The 13,220-nt window shown below is 38.1% G+C and overlaps 1 protein-coding gene across 5 annotated transcripts in view; it reads right to left on the minus strand.

Annotated features, from left to right (window-relative positions):
• Window positions 1–13,220, minus strand: part of LOC131953760 (uncharacterized) — a 178,355-nt gene that overhangs the window by 146,846 nt on the left and 18,289 nt on the right. Inside the window, exon 1 of one of the 5 annotated variants that reach the window (XM_059317116.1) lies at window positions 10,786–10,863. The exons of the other annotated variants lie outside the window; for them this stretch is intronic. The gene's annotated coding sequence lies outside the window, so the exon portion shown is untranslated. Of the gene's footprint in view, window positions 1–10,785; window positions 10,864–13,220 lie in introns of those variants that run through there. 5 annotated transcript variants of the gene reach the window in all.

A 13,220-nucleotide genomic window follows, 5' to 3' on the forward strand; every position in this document is an offset into this window, starting at 1 on the left:
CAATGTTGGAGGTGGGGGTGTTCTCTATAGCAATGCTGGTGGGGGTGTTCTCTATAGCAATGTTGGAGGTGGGGGTGTTCTCTATAGCAATGTTGAGGTGGGGGTGTTCTCTATAGCAACGTTTGAGGTGGGGGTGTTCTCTATAGCAATGTTGGAGGTGGGGGTGTTCTCTATAGCAATGTTGGAGGTGGGGGTGTTCTCTATAGCAATGTTGGAGGTGGGGGTGTTCTCTATAGCAATGTTGGAGGTGGGGGTGTTCTCTATAGCAATATTTGAGGTGGGGGTGTTCTCTATAGCAATATTTGAGGTGGGGGTGTTCTCTATAGCAATGTTGAGGTGGGGGTGTTCTCTATAGCAATATTTGAGGTGGGGGTGTTCTCTATAGCAATGTTGGAGGTGGGGGTGTTCTCTATAGCAATGTTGGAGGTGGGGGTGTTCTCTATAGCAATGTTGGAGTTGGGGTGTTCTCTATAGCAATGTTGGAGGTGGGGGTGTTCTCTATAGCAATGCTGGTGGGGGTGTTCTCTATAGCAATGTTGGAGGTGGGGGTGTTCTCTATAGCAATGTTGGAGGTGGGGGTGTTCTCTATAGCAATGCTGGTGGGGGTGTTCTCTATAGCAATGTTGGAGGTGGGGGTGTTCTCTATAGCAATGTTGGAGGTGGGGGTGTTCTCTATAGCAATGTTGGAGGTGGGGGTGTTCTCTATAGCAATGCTGGTGGGGGTGTTCTCTATAGCAATGTTGGAGGTGGGGGTGTTATCTATAGCAATGTTGGAGGTGGGGGTGTTCTGTATAGCAATGTTGGGGGTGGGGGTGTTCTCTATAGCCATGTTGGAGGTGGGGGTGTTCTCTATAGCAATGTTGGAGGTGGGGGTGTTCTCTATAGCAATGTTGAGGTGGGGGTGTACTCAATGTTTATTGGAAGCTCCACCGTTCAAACCCCAGGAATGTAATACACCCAGGCAGCCGCGGTGGTGGTCTCGATGTGTTCAAGACAAGTCAGAGCATCCACACCCCCTCCCCCTCCCCCTCACTCTCACGCGGTGCAGTCATGCGAGACGGTTGGAGCAAACACAGGTTCTGTTTTAACCGGGGTCGTAAAAAGCTCATCGACACTAACGCTGGGGCAATTACCTGCTCCTGCTCGTGTAAGTGTAAGTGAGCAGTGTGATGGGCGTTTTGTGGCGTTTTAAGCCTGAGCTAGGAGCAGTCGTTTCAGCTACTCGTCGGTTAAATCTGTGCTATAAGAAGTCATTTCAGCTACTCGTAGATTACATCTGTACTAGGAGCAACCATGTTAGCTACTCGTCAGTCGAATATATGCTAGGAGAAGTCACGCTAGCTATTTGTCGGGTAGAAGTATGCTAGGAGCAGACAGGTCAACTACTCGCCAATAAAATCTATGCTATGAACAGTCATGTCAGCTACTCGTCGGTTGGATCTAAGCTTGACTAGTGCTTAAACAAACCAAGTGCTTGCACGTAATGGGTCCTAACCAAACCCTACTAAGAGAAAAGGTAGTGCCATTTAAAGCCTCACTTACGCCGTCCACTTATAAAACAAATATCGCTCAAATAAAGTTCAAATTGATTGGAAGAAATTTTAGCGCACTTTTGTGTAGTCTACTTTATAATTTGAGCATTGAATCGTAAATAAGATTGAATGTCTTTACCTTTAATTGTGAAATACACGAGAATACGAAGAGCCTGGGGAACGTTGACAATTCAAGACATAAACAGGGGCTAATTAGAATTACAAAACCACAGATCAAATCTTCATTGTATCTAATGGCTTTCACTTCTGCGAAAACATTTCGCTAAGAAAACAGCTGTAACGCTCGTAGAAAATATCACAGCAAATGTTTACATTGGTCTACATCGGACGGCTATTCACCACAGTTGCAGTTATAGGCAGTAAAACTCCACTGTAAAAATGTGAAGGTTTTTAATGAATGTGATCAACAATTACCTGCTGGGTTATGACGAAAGGGAGATAAAACCCGAATCCTAAACGGTTTTAGATCAATAAACTTCGGGTCGTTGAGTAGAGAACGTTTTTTAAAGAGGGTTAGATGTTTCATGCACGGCTGAATATGGTTGTAGCGTGGTCGAAGAGATAGAACGCCATCTTGTTCACGTAATTCTCAAGCGTTCATGTGTGTTTGTGTGTGTGTGTGTGTGTTGTTCAAAATAAAATAAATCATATCAATATAAATTTAGACGGCGTGGTCGGATAAGATACGCATGGCTACAAACTCCAAAACTCGCAAGTTCGGACCCTGGACAGGTAAGGCTTGTTAGTTAGGGGCAGCAACCTATCTAGAAAACTCCAAAACCAAACAAATGCGGATGGTCCTTGGCTGAAGAAAGGCTATGGAAGCAAACCCAGGAAGCTAAAGCAGGCTTAAGTCAGAGTCAACGGAACAGCTTGAAAAACTGGTTCCAAATAGTTGTTGTCAGAAAACATTTATTTCAACCAAATTTGAACGCTATAGCATTTGTGAAATAAGTACAAAATGACTTCCGGTTTTTAAAAGTAAAATTATTCAAACAAATAATAACTTGCAGTAAATAGTAATATGCGGTTCTTAAAAATATTTGAATTGATAAAATAATTCAAACGGCTTTTCAACGGCTTATATTCAGTACAAACATATGAAAATAAGTGTAATCGATGGTTCGCAAACAGCTTTAATTTATTTTTCAAAGTAGCTATAATTTTATCGCTTTTCTTAAATTTTTTTAAAGATTAAAAACAAATAGTATGGTTACATAGACTTTTCTATCCTATTGTTGTAGAAAGCAATGAACATAGTACATGAAACACAATAGTTCTATTGCTATAAATAGATTCATGTTAAACAAAATAGCGTGCTACAAAAGTACAGCTTTGTGGTACTTATAAAATAAACCGGGAGTGATCTCCCCTAAACTTTCTCGAATATTCTTATATAAAATAACAGGGGATGGGAACTCGGGCTATAGACATGATTTTTAATCCATTTTAAATACTTAAAGTTTTAAAAATAGAATAAAATCTCGTAGACAAATTAATTGCACACCAAGTGAACGCGAATAAAAAAGCGCATAATAGTGCGCAATATTATTAGTACTTTTAAAATTTACATTAGTTTTTTGAGAAATCGGAAGTAGCGTAAATAAGTACTTCCGGTCAACGAAAAATTCTCTAAATTTGACAGAAGGTAGAGAATTAGATCTTTTACTTACATATCAAATTTCATTTATCTATCTGAAATAGTACTCAAGTTATAGGCTTTTGAAAAATTCAAAGTAGAAAAAGTACCACTTCCGGTTATCCGAAATCGCTCAAAAGTTGATACGGATCTACGATTTTGATAAAATACTTATATATGAAATTTCATCAACCTAGCTGTAACGGTACTCAAGTTATCGTGTTTACACACGGACACACACACACACACAGACACACAGACATACGGACAGAATTGCAAAGCCCAGTTTTTCAGACTGGAATACGCATAAAACCTTTTAATTTTGATAAATCTGGATTGATAGTTTTTGCCCGATTAAAATAAGTCCTCTATACTTCGGATGTGATGAAGGACTGAGGTGTAATACAGTGAAAATAGTTAAAATTTCAAGTGATTTTTGTGCACGATTACAATACTTTCTCTATACTTCGTATATACGAGAAAGTAAAAATCCATAAATATATAATGAAATGAGTTGTGGTAATCATTTATGATTCATAATGTAATTACATTAGCGTGTACATATGCAGAAAACCAGTAGAAACTTATACATATACACTTTTAAAGCTCAAATTTAATCCCCAATCAAATAAGTTCCAGAGTTGCATCCAGTTAAAAAGCTCTTAGTAGATGAAGCCACGGCTCTATGCAGAGATCCTCCTTACATAATGTGGGGAAATTTTAGGATAAGTTATCACGACACAGCTAATTTTTTAAATTTTCCAGTCGGTAAAACGTTATTAGATTGCTGGTCTCTGACAACCAATATCCCAATACTGGTCCATGACATCAAATATCCCAAAGCTGGCCAACTACATCAAATATCCCAATGCTATCCCATGACATCAAATATCCCAATGCTGGCCCATGACATCAAATATCCCAATGCTGTTCCATGACATCAAATATCCCAATGCTGGCCCATGACATCAAATATCCCAATGCTGGCCCATAACATCAAATATCCCAATGCTGTCCCATGACATCAAATATCCCAATGCAGGCCCATGACATCAAATATCCCAATGCTGGCCCATGACATCAAATATCCCAATACTGGCCCATAACATCAAATATCCCAATGCTTGCCCATGACATCAAATATCCCAATGCTGGCCAACTACATCAAATATCCCAATGCTGGCCCATGACATCAAATATCCCAATGCTTGCCCATGACATCAAATATCTAATTGCTGGCCCATGACATAAAATATCCCAATGCTGGCCCATGACATCAAATATCCCAATGCTGGTCCATAACATCAAATATCCCAATGGTGGCCCATGACATCAAATATTTAATTGCTGGCCCATGACATCAAATATCCCAATGCTGGTCCATAACATCAAATATCCCAATGCTGGTCCATGACATCAAATATCCCAATGGTGGCCCATGACATTAAATATCCCAATGGTGGCCCATGACATCAAATATCCCAATACTGGCCCATAACATCAAATATCCCAATGCTTGCCCATGACATCAAATATCCCAATGCTGGCCAACTACATCGAATATCCCAATGCTGTCCCATGACATCAAATATCCCAATGCTGGCCCATGACATCAAATATCCCAATGCTGGCCCATTACATCAAATATCCCAATGCTGGCCAATGACATCAAATATCTCAATGCTGGCCAATGACATCAAATATCCCAATGCTTGCCCATGACATCAAATATCTAATTGCTGGCCCATGACATCAAATATCTAATTGCTGGCCCATGACATAAAATATCCCAATGCTGGCCTATGACATCAAATATCCCAATGCTGTCCCATGACATCAAATATCCCAATGCTGGCCAATGACATCAAATATCCCAATGCTGGCCCATGACATCAAATATCCCAATGCTGGCCAACTACATCAAATATCCTAATGCTGGCCCATGACATCAAATATCCCAATGCTGGCCAACTACATCAAATATCCCAATACTGGCCCATGACATCAAATATCCCAATGCTGGCCCATGACATCAAATATCCCAATGCTGGCCAACTACATCAAATATCCCAACGCTGGCCTATGACATCAAATATCCCAATGCTGGCCAACTACATCAAATATCCCAATGCTGGCCCATGACATCAAATATCCCAATGCTGGCCAACTACATCAAATATCCCAATACTGGCCCATGAAATCAAATATCCCAATGCTGGCCCATGACATCAAATATTCCAATGCTGGCCAACTACATCAAATATCCCAATGCTGGCCCATGACATCAAATATCCCAATGCTGTCCCATGACATCAAATATCCCAATGTTGGTCCATGACATCAAATATCCCAATGCTGTCCCATTACATCAAATATCCCAATGCTGTCCCATGACATCAAATATCCCAATACTGGTCCATGACATCAAATATCCCAATGCTGGCCCATTACATCAAATATCCCAATACTGGTCCATGACATCAAATATCCCAATGCTGTCCCATGACATCAAATATCCCAATACTGGCCCATGACATCAAATATCCCAATGCTGTCCCATTACATCAAATATCCCAATACTGGCCCATGACATCAAATATCCCAATGCTGTCCCATGACATCAAATATCCCAATACTGGCCCATGACATCAAATATCCCAATGCTGTCCCATGACATCAAATATCCCAATACTGGCCCATGACATCAAATATCCCAATGCTGGCCCATGACATCAACTATCCCAATGCTGAACTCTTACAGCGAATATCACGCGATAAATGCAACCAAAGTGGAGACTGGGCCCAAACAACGTAGCCACGCACGACAGATAGAAGATGATATTGGACATCAAATCTTATTAAGTCGGCTATTTACGCCAGAGACCCCGTGTTAATTAGAAGCAATTAGTGAATCTCTAGCTGATACTGGCGCGGCTATTTGCCCACAACTTTCCCGTTTATCATCAACTTTCTCGTAATTGCTGGTAAATCAATATTTCATATTTTTAAAAATTCAACCTAACACTTATGGAACAAATAGTGTTTTGAAACGAAAATGGAATTTCCCGGTTGTGAGGCGTGACGTCAGCAATGTTTTGACTGCTGTCGACTGGTTTCTGTCACATCAAGTCTTCTAGTTACATTTAATGAGGCGGATAACTCTTCAGCTGTATTGATGAAGGGAAGTAATTCCGCGCCATCCGATAATAATGAGGGAGCTTAATTCTATAATAGTGATGGAGCTAGTTACCACAGTCCTTAACTGGTCAATAGCCAGAGTCAGATTTTTTTCTCTCGTCCTTCTCTTGACGCTGGGATCTCTGCTTGATGACTCCTGCCAGGGGCCAGACTGATGGTTCTGTGGTCAACCACCCGACTCTCAACCTGGGATGGAACCCACTGAATGCCGGTAGAGGGTACCAGACCTGTAGTCCTATATACATTTCAATACGTACTCATACACGTTGGTAGATAAATATTCTGATATTTGGTGATGTTGTACAAAATGTTATGTAAAACCAAGAATATTATATATATATATATATATATATATATATATATATATATATATATATATATATATATATATATATATGTATGTATATATATATATATATATGTATATATATATATGTATATATATATATATATATGTATGTATAAATATATATATATATATATATATATATATATATATATATATATATATATATATATATATATGTATATATATATATAGGCTATTTGTTAAATAATAAAAAAATACTTAGTCACAGCGACACCCATTCCACCAATTCAAGACCTAAGTCCGCCATAAAAAACAAGGGTGAAAACGAAATTGAGACAAATTTAGTTTGGGAAATGTTTAACTATCGATTTCACCCTCCCAGTTTTGAGGAAGACGGGGATGAAAATGACGGACGCCTCCCCCAACATGTACAAACTAAAGACTGGATCAGCCCACGTCAGAGATCGATAATTTTTTTGTAGCGGCCCAATAACACTGGTCTGTCAACAAGTCTTCCATTCTATCCGGTCTCTCTTTCACGTCGTGTCTCACTTTAGTCAACTCTTCACTACCGTCAATGTTCAAATGTTGAGCTGACTCGACAAGAGCACTAAATGTGTGTGTATATATATATATATATATATATATATATATATATATATATATATATATATATATATATATATATATATATATATATATATATATATATATATATATATATATATATATATATATATATATATATATATATATATATATTTATATATATATATATATATATATAAATATATAAATATATAAATATATAAATATATATATATAAATATATATATATATATATATATATATATATATATATATATATACATATGTATACATACATATGTATATATATAAATATGAATTTATATATATATATATATATATATATATATATATATATATATATATATATATATATGTGTGTGTGTGTTCCACTTTTTATTCTCCATGTCTGAAATACTTCTCTTTAAATGCAAATTCTATATTAAATCGTCTTTGTCATCTTTTTAAAAACCCTGTTGAACAACTTAGCCACAAGAAAGTAAATATTGTTTACAAAGTTTATCATCTAATACTTCCTCAATAGTGCATACCGCCACTCATCGTTTTTAAAGTGTGTAGCAAAACTCCCGAGTTTTTATAAAACCTATTATATCCTGCTGCATCCTGGGAGATTCCTCACCTTCCTGTTGTGTTATAGACTGAACCTTGTACACTCAACTGGCTGATAAATAATTTCCTATCTCTGTAGTCTGTCGTGACTCTGGTCACTCCACACCCAGATGGCCTTAAGTCCCCTCTCTAGACGGTTCCTTCTTTAAATATTTCAGGAAATAGCTTTTAAATATAATCATCTTTTGGTTCAGTGATTTTAGAGTGTTGTACATCACTCTTTTTTCTTGTCCTTTATTTCAGAAACTTCGTGTTTTCTTTTTTTTTTAAATTCTTTTTTGTTTTATAAAATGCGTCTGAAATTATTTTTAAACAACTTTTTAAACTTAAAAATCTTCTCTGTACTAGCAGTAGTCACCCCTGATTCCGTCAACTCCATTCTATAGAGCACAGCTTCAAATGACCTTGAAGTCTTTTAGAACAGCTACCCAAGTCTCAAGTTAATGAAGGTGATTCCCCAAAGACGTAAGCCTGTAGATTTTTATGACAGTCGTAAAAGTGAGCTTATCCACCGCCCCTCGCCCCCCTCACATAGAGCTCGACTTCTGCCTCACTAAACCAGGCTCAAGCTACTGTGAGCCACCAGAGATGGTGTAGGACGTGGCTAGAACCCCAGGATCTGGCACAAACCTGGTTCTGGTGCAATCTAAGGAGGGTGTGGGGGAGGGTGTGGGGGAGGGTGTGGGGAGGGGTGAATCCCCTATTAGCTGGTTACATAGAGATATATTTTGTGGGTAGAAGTGTTTTGAAATGGACAGAAAATATCACATGTGCTGTCAGAAAGTGTTATGTTAATGGGGAGAAAGTGTCACGTTGAAGGTTTAAAAATATCACGTTTGTGGTCAGATATTGTTACGTTAATGGACACAAAGTGTCAAGTTGAAGGTTTTTAAAGATCACGTTTGTAGTCAGAGAGTGTCACATTAAAAGTCACCGAAGTGATGAGCCTTCTTCGAAAGTATCACGTCGATGTCACGTTGAATTTGAAAGTGAAAGTGTTGTGAGTTTAAGCCGACCGGCTGGTATTTGTTGTTTTGTATTAACAGCTATATCAAACACCAGTTCTCCCTTCATTAAAAAAGCCATTTTCTAAAACCCATTTTACGTTAATCGTGTGAGTAGCGTACACTACTAATTAGTATAATTAACGAAAATAATTTAGGCCGAGACAAACGTGGTTGTAACAGCCCGCATCGTGGGAACATTTTTTGTTTGCCTCTCCGTTGACTTTAGCGATGAGGTAAAAAAATGAGATAGATGAGGAAACTAATTATGCAAATGATGCTATAAACAGGGGGTGTACACAAGCGTTTAGATCACATGACCTAGATGAGATGAAATTACAAAACCCGTTTAGACCCAGAGAGGAAGTAAAGGTTAAATGTTGATGTCACGTCTGGAGCAGGTTTAAATGTTAATGTGACGTCAAGAACCGGTTTAAATGTTGATGTTACGTCAATAGGAGCATGTTTAAATGTTAATGTCACTTCAAGAGCAGGTTTAAAAGTTAATGTGACGTCAAGAAGCGGTTTAAATGTTGATGTCACGTCAGGAACAGGTTCAAATGTTGATGTCAAGTATAGAGCAGGATTAACTGTCCACACGTTAATAATGCTGCAACGTTTTTAGACTATTTTATTCACACTCTTACTTCATGACTGATCACGTCCAAACCTTACTTAAAATTGTAGTTCAAGTCTGCAGTCTGTATTATTTCTCTGTACAAACGTACCCATGGACTGACTTATCTCACCACAATTGTACACTTGGTGATACAACTTTGAGCAAAAGATCCAACTATTGATTCTAAGTTTGTCGAAATGCTGACACAAGTGGGTTGAACAACCGTAACAAGTGGATTATGTCGAGCTGTGTTGTAATCTTTTGTAGGACATAATTAGATTGAAATGTGTAGCACCAGAAGGGGAGGGGGGGGGGAGGAGTCGAGTAGCAGACGTAACAGGTGTGAGTACCTCTCATTCACATCGACTCACTGCAGTCGAAACGTTTTCTTCTCGAAAATTCGAGAGCAAAAATTGTACCTAAACATTTAATGAGGCTATTAAGTTGCCATATATTTTTTTATTGAATTGCTTTCATTGAATTGTTTTGTTTGTATGTAAACTATACATATCTTATATTAAAAGTTAAAAGATAGAAGAGAACCAATAGATTTAGTCTCTGGATAACTGCGTCATCCACTTAACAAACTTCTACTGTGATACTACTAGCAGTTAGTATTGGAGTAATACAACTTAACACATGCATCGATACTTTCACCAGTACACTTACGGTATATTCTATACAGACAAGTGAAGCTATTTTCTGTAAGTATCGTCTTTTTCCACTAATCACATCCAACTATACCATCGCCATGAATATGTAGTTATGTTATCACCAAGCTGGGGTACCTAAAGTTATAAAACACACAACTAGGCAAATGGACACGGTCAATTAACAGATTTAACTATACATTTATCAAGCACAGACAACAAATATTGCCTAACACCTGTACCAACACGTACTAAAATAAAACAAAAAACAAATATGACTAAGTTTCTTAATACTACCTGTCCACAAAAACCACATTAATACCCCCGGTAGATTAGGCTCGATAGCTCGGGGCAGCAGCCAAGATAGAAAGAAAACTCAAATAAAAATACTGCTTTGTAGTTTGTTCTTGAATGGAGAAAAGATTATAGAAGCAAAAAATCCAAACACTTAATTGTGTTTGAGGAAACCCCTTCCAACATTACAATTAAGACCGAAGAAGATGAATCACATATCTTTGAATACCACATAACTACTAAACTGCCATTGAATACCACCTAAGCACCATTTGTCCCAAAATACCAACTGAACATCACCTGTCCGTGAATACCACTTTAACACCACATATCCCTGAATACCACCTGCTTGTTTGAACTGTCCCTGGTCGATCTCCATCTGTCCGTTGGTCACATCCTCGACCTTTGACCTCTAAGGGTTTATCCTAACACCCGTCTCTAACGCTAAGCGCCCGGCGTCCTGTTGTCTTTTGTTCCACATTTGTCATCGGATAAATGCGTCACCGGCCCGGGGGTCGGGTGTTGGGGGGGGGGGGGACGACCGGCACAGGTGTAAGTCAACAACTGAGTCACCGACGGCCATCACGTGATGATTCACTGCCTTGGCGGGTTCAATGATTCAATGTATTGAGTGATCAGTATCCTGATTGTTAAGGAGAATCTCCAGTGGTAAAGAGATCTACATGGTGATGTATTGTATATAAGTGGTAATGTTGTTTATTTGTGGTAATGTTGTATTTAAGTGGTAATGTTGTTTATTTGTGGTAATGTTGTATTTAAGTGGTAATGTTGTTTATTTGTGGTAATGTTGTATTTAAGTGGTAATGTTGTTTATTTGTGGTAATGTTGTATTTAAGTGGTAATGTTGTTTATTTGGGGTAATGTTGTATTTAAGTGGTAATGTTGTTTATTTGGGGTAATGTTGTATTTAAGTGGCAATGTTGTTTATTTGGGTAATGTTGTATTTAAGTGGTAATGTTGTTTATTTGTGGTAATGTTGTATTAAAGCGGTAATGTTGTTTATTTGTGGTAATGTTTTATTTAAGTGGTAATGTTGTTTATTTGTGGTAATGTTGTATTTAAGTGGTAATGCTATAACCTGGTGGTCATGTATATATGTTGTAATGTTGTATATATTTGATAATGTTGTATATAAGCGGTATTGTTGTACATCTGCATTAATAATCATGTAGATCAGTGGTAATGTTGTATTTAAGTGGTAATGTTGTAAATCTTTATTAATACTGTAGGCTATCTATATGGTCATGTAGATCAGTGGTAATGTTGTATTTAAACCGTAGTTATCTGTGGTCGTGTTTTATCTTGGCAGTATTCAGGTAAAACTATCAGAATCATAGAAAAGAATATAAAAAATTACAGCAACCATGTTTTACGTATACATTGATTCTTTAAATTTAAGGTGAAGACATAACGTAAAAAAATATGAACCACAGACCAACTAGGGTTATCTCCCTGTAACACCGGCCCCTAACCGCAGATGTAACTCCATTACCTCCCCTGTGTAATCAGTCATGCCCGCTATTTGATTCCAGACCTCGACGAGTTAATATTTAATTGCTCTTTCTGAAAGAATAGACGAGTACACAAGACTTGAAAGAACATTCTAGAGCTCGCCCTGACCTACTGCCAAGTCATGAGCTGTCAAGACCTTCAGGTGCACATTGTGCAGCAGACGGCAAAAAACTGTCATCGCTCTCTGCACAAAGATGTAGCGTATCGATTGCTAGTTCTGCTGCAGATGTAGGCGTGACTGTAAAGATGGGAGGACAATTATTTGAAGGTGTAATCATTTTGAGATGGCCGTCGTTAACAGGAAATGCTGGCGACAGAAATAGACTACCGGAAGTCATTGTGTGTGTTTGTTGGTAAAGTGGGGGATGGGGTGGTGTGTGGATGGTGTGGATGGTGGGTAGATTCGGTTAGACGTGTATTGTGGTTTATGTGGGGGAATAGGGTTTATGTAAGGACACATTAGTGTATGTGTATATTGGCGCATACAGCCACACAGCACAGCCAAACATAACCACATATATATAGCCACATACAGACACACATGAACTACCAGCTAGAACGACATATACATAGCCACATACAGCCACACATATACAGCCACACACAGATGCACAGCTGGAAAGAATCACACACACATAAATACATTCCCGCTCACACTTAACGAAATAAAACCACGTACAAGCACACAACAATACACACATAGTCACACATATATAGCTAGACGCAACCACACACGCAACATGTACAACAGAATACAATCTTACACACACAACCACACACACAGAAGTACGAGAGGAGCGACACACAACCACACAAACAGACGTACGTACATCCACATCCCACATACACAATCTACACTCCTACACATACACAGATCTATGGACGTCTGCATTGGGGAAATGTTTTTTTTTACGATTGAGGAAAAATATCTTATCACAGTTCGAAATGATTAAAGTAATTAATTCTTATGAAATATTAGATTTGATTTAATTCGTTAACTATATATTTTTTGTTAATTATCATCACAACTGTTTTCTCTAATAATGTTTTAGGGTCGTAATTGCATAAGTGGCTTCCAATTCTAAATATCATCCCGGGTTTCCATACTAAATATCCGACGGGCTCAGATTATAAATATCCTAAGGGCTCCCATACTAAATATCCTACGGGCTCCCATACTAAATATCCCACGGGCTCCCATA

Source organism: Physella acuta, unplaced genomic scaffold (assembly GCF_028476545.2).
Source record: "Physella acuta isolate Inbredline_101_S28 unplaced genomic scaffold, ASM2847654v3 ptg000948l, whole genome shotgun sequence".
NCBI lineage: Eukaryota > Metazoa > Mollusca > Gastropoda > Physidae > Physella > Physella acuta.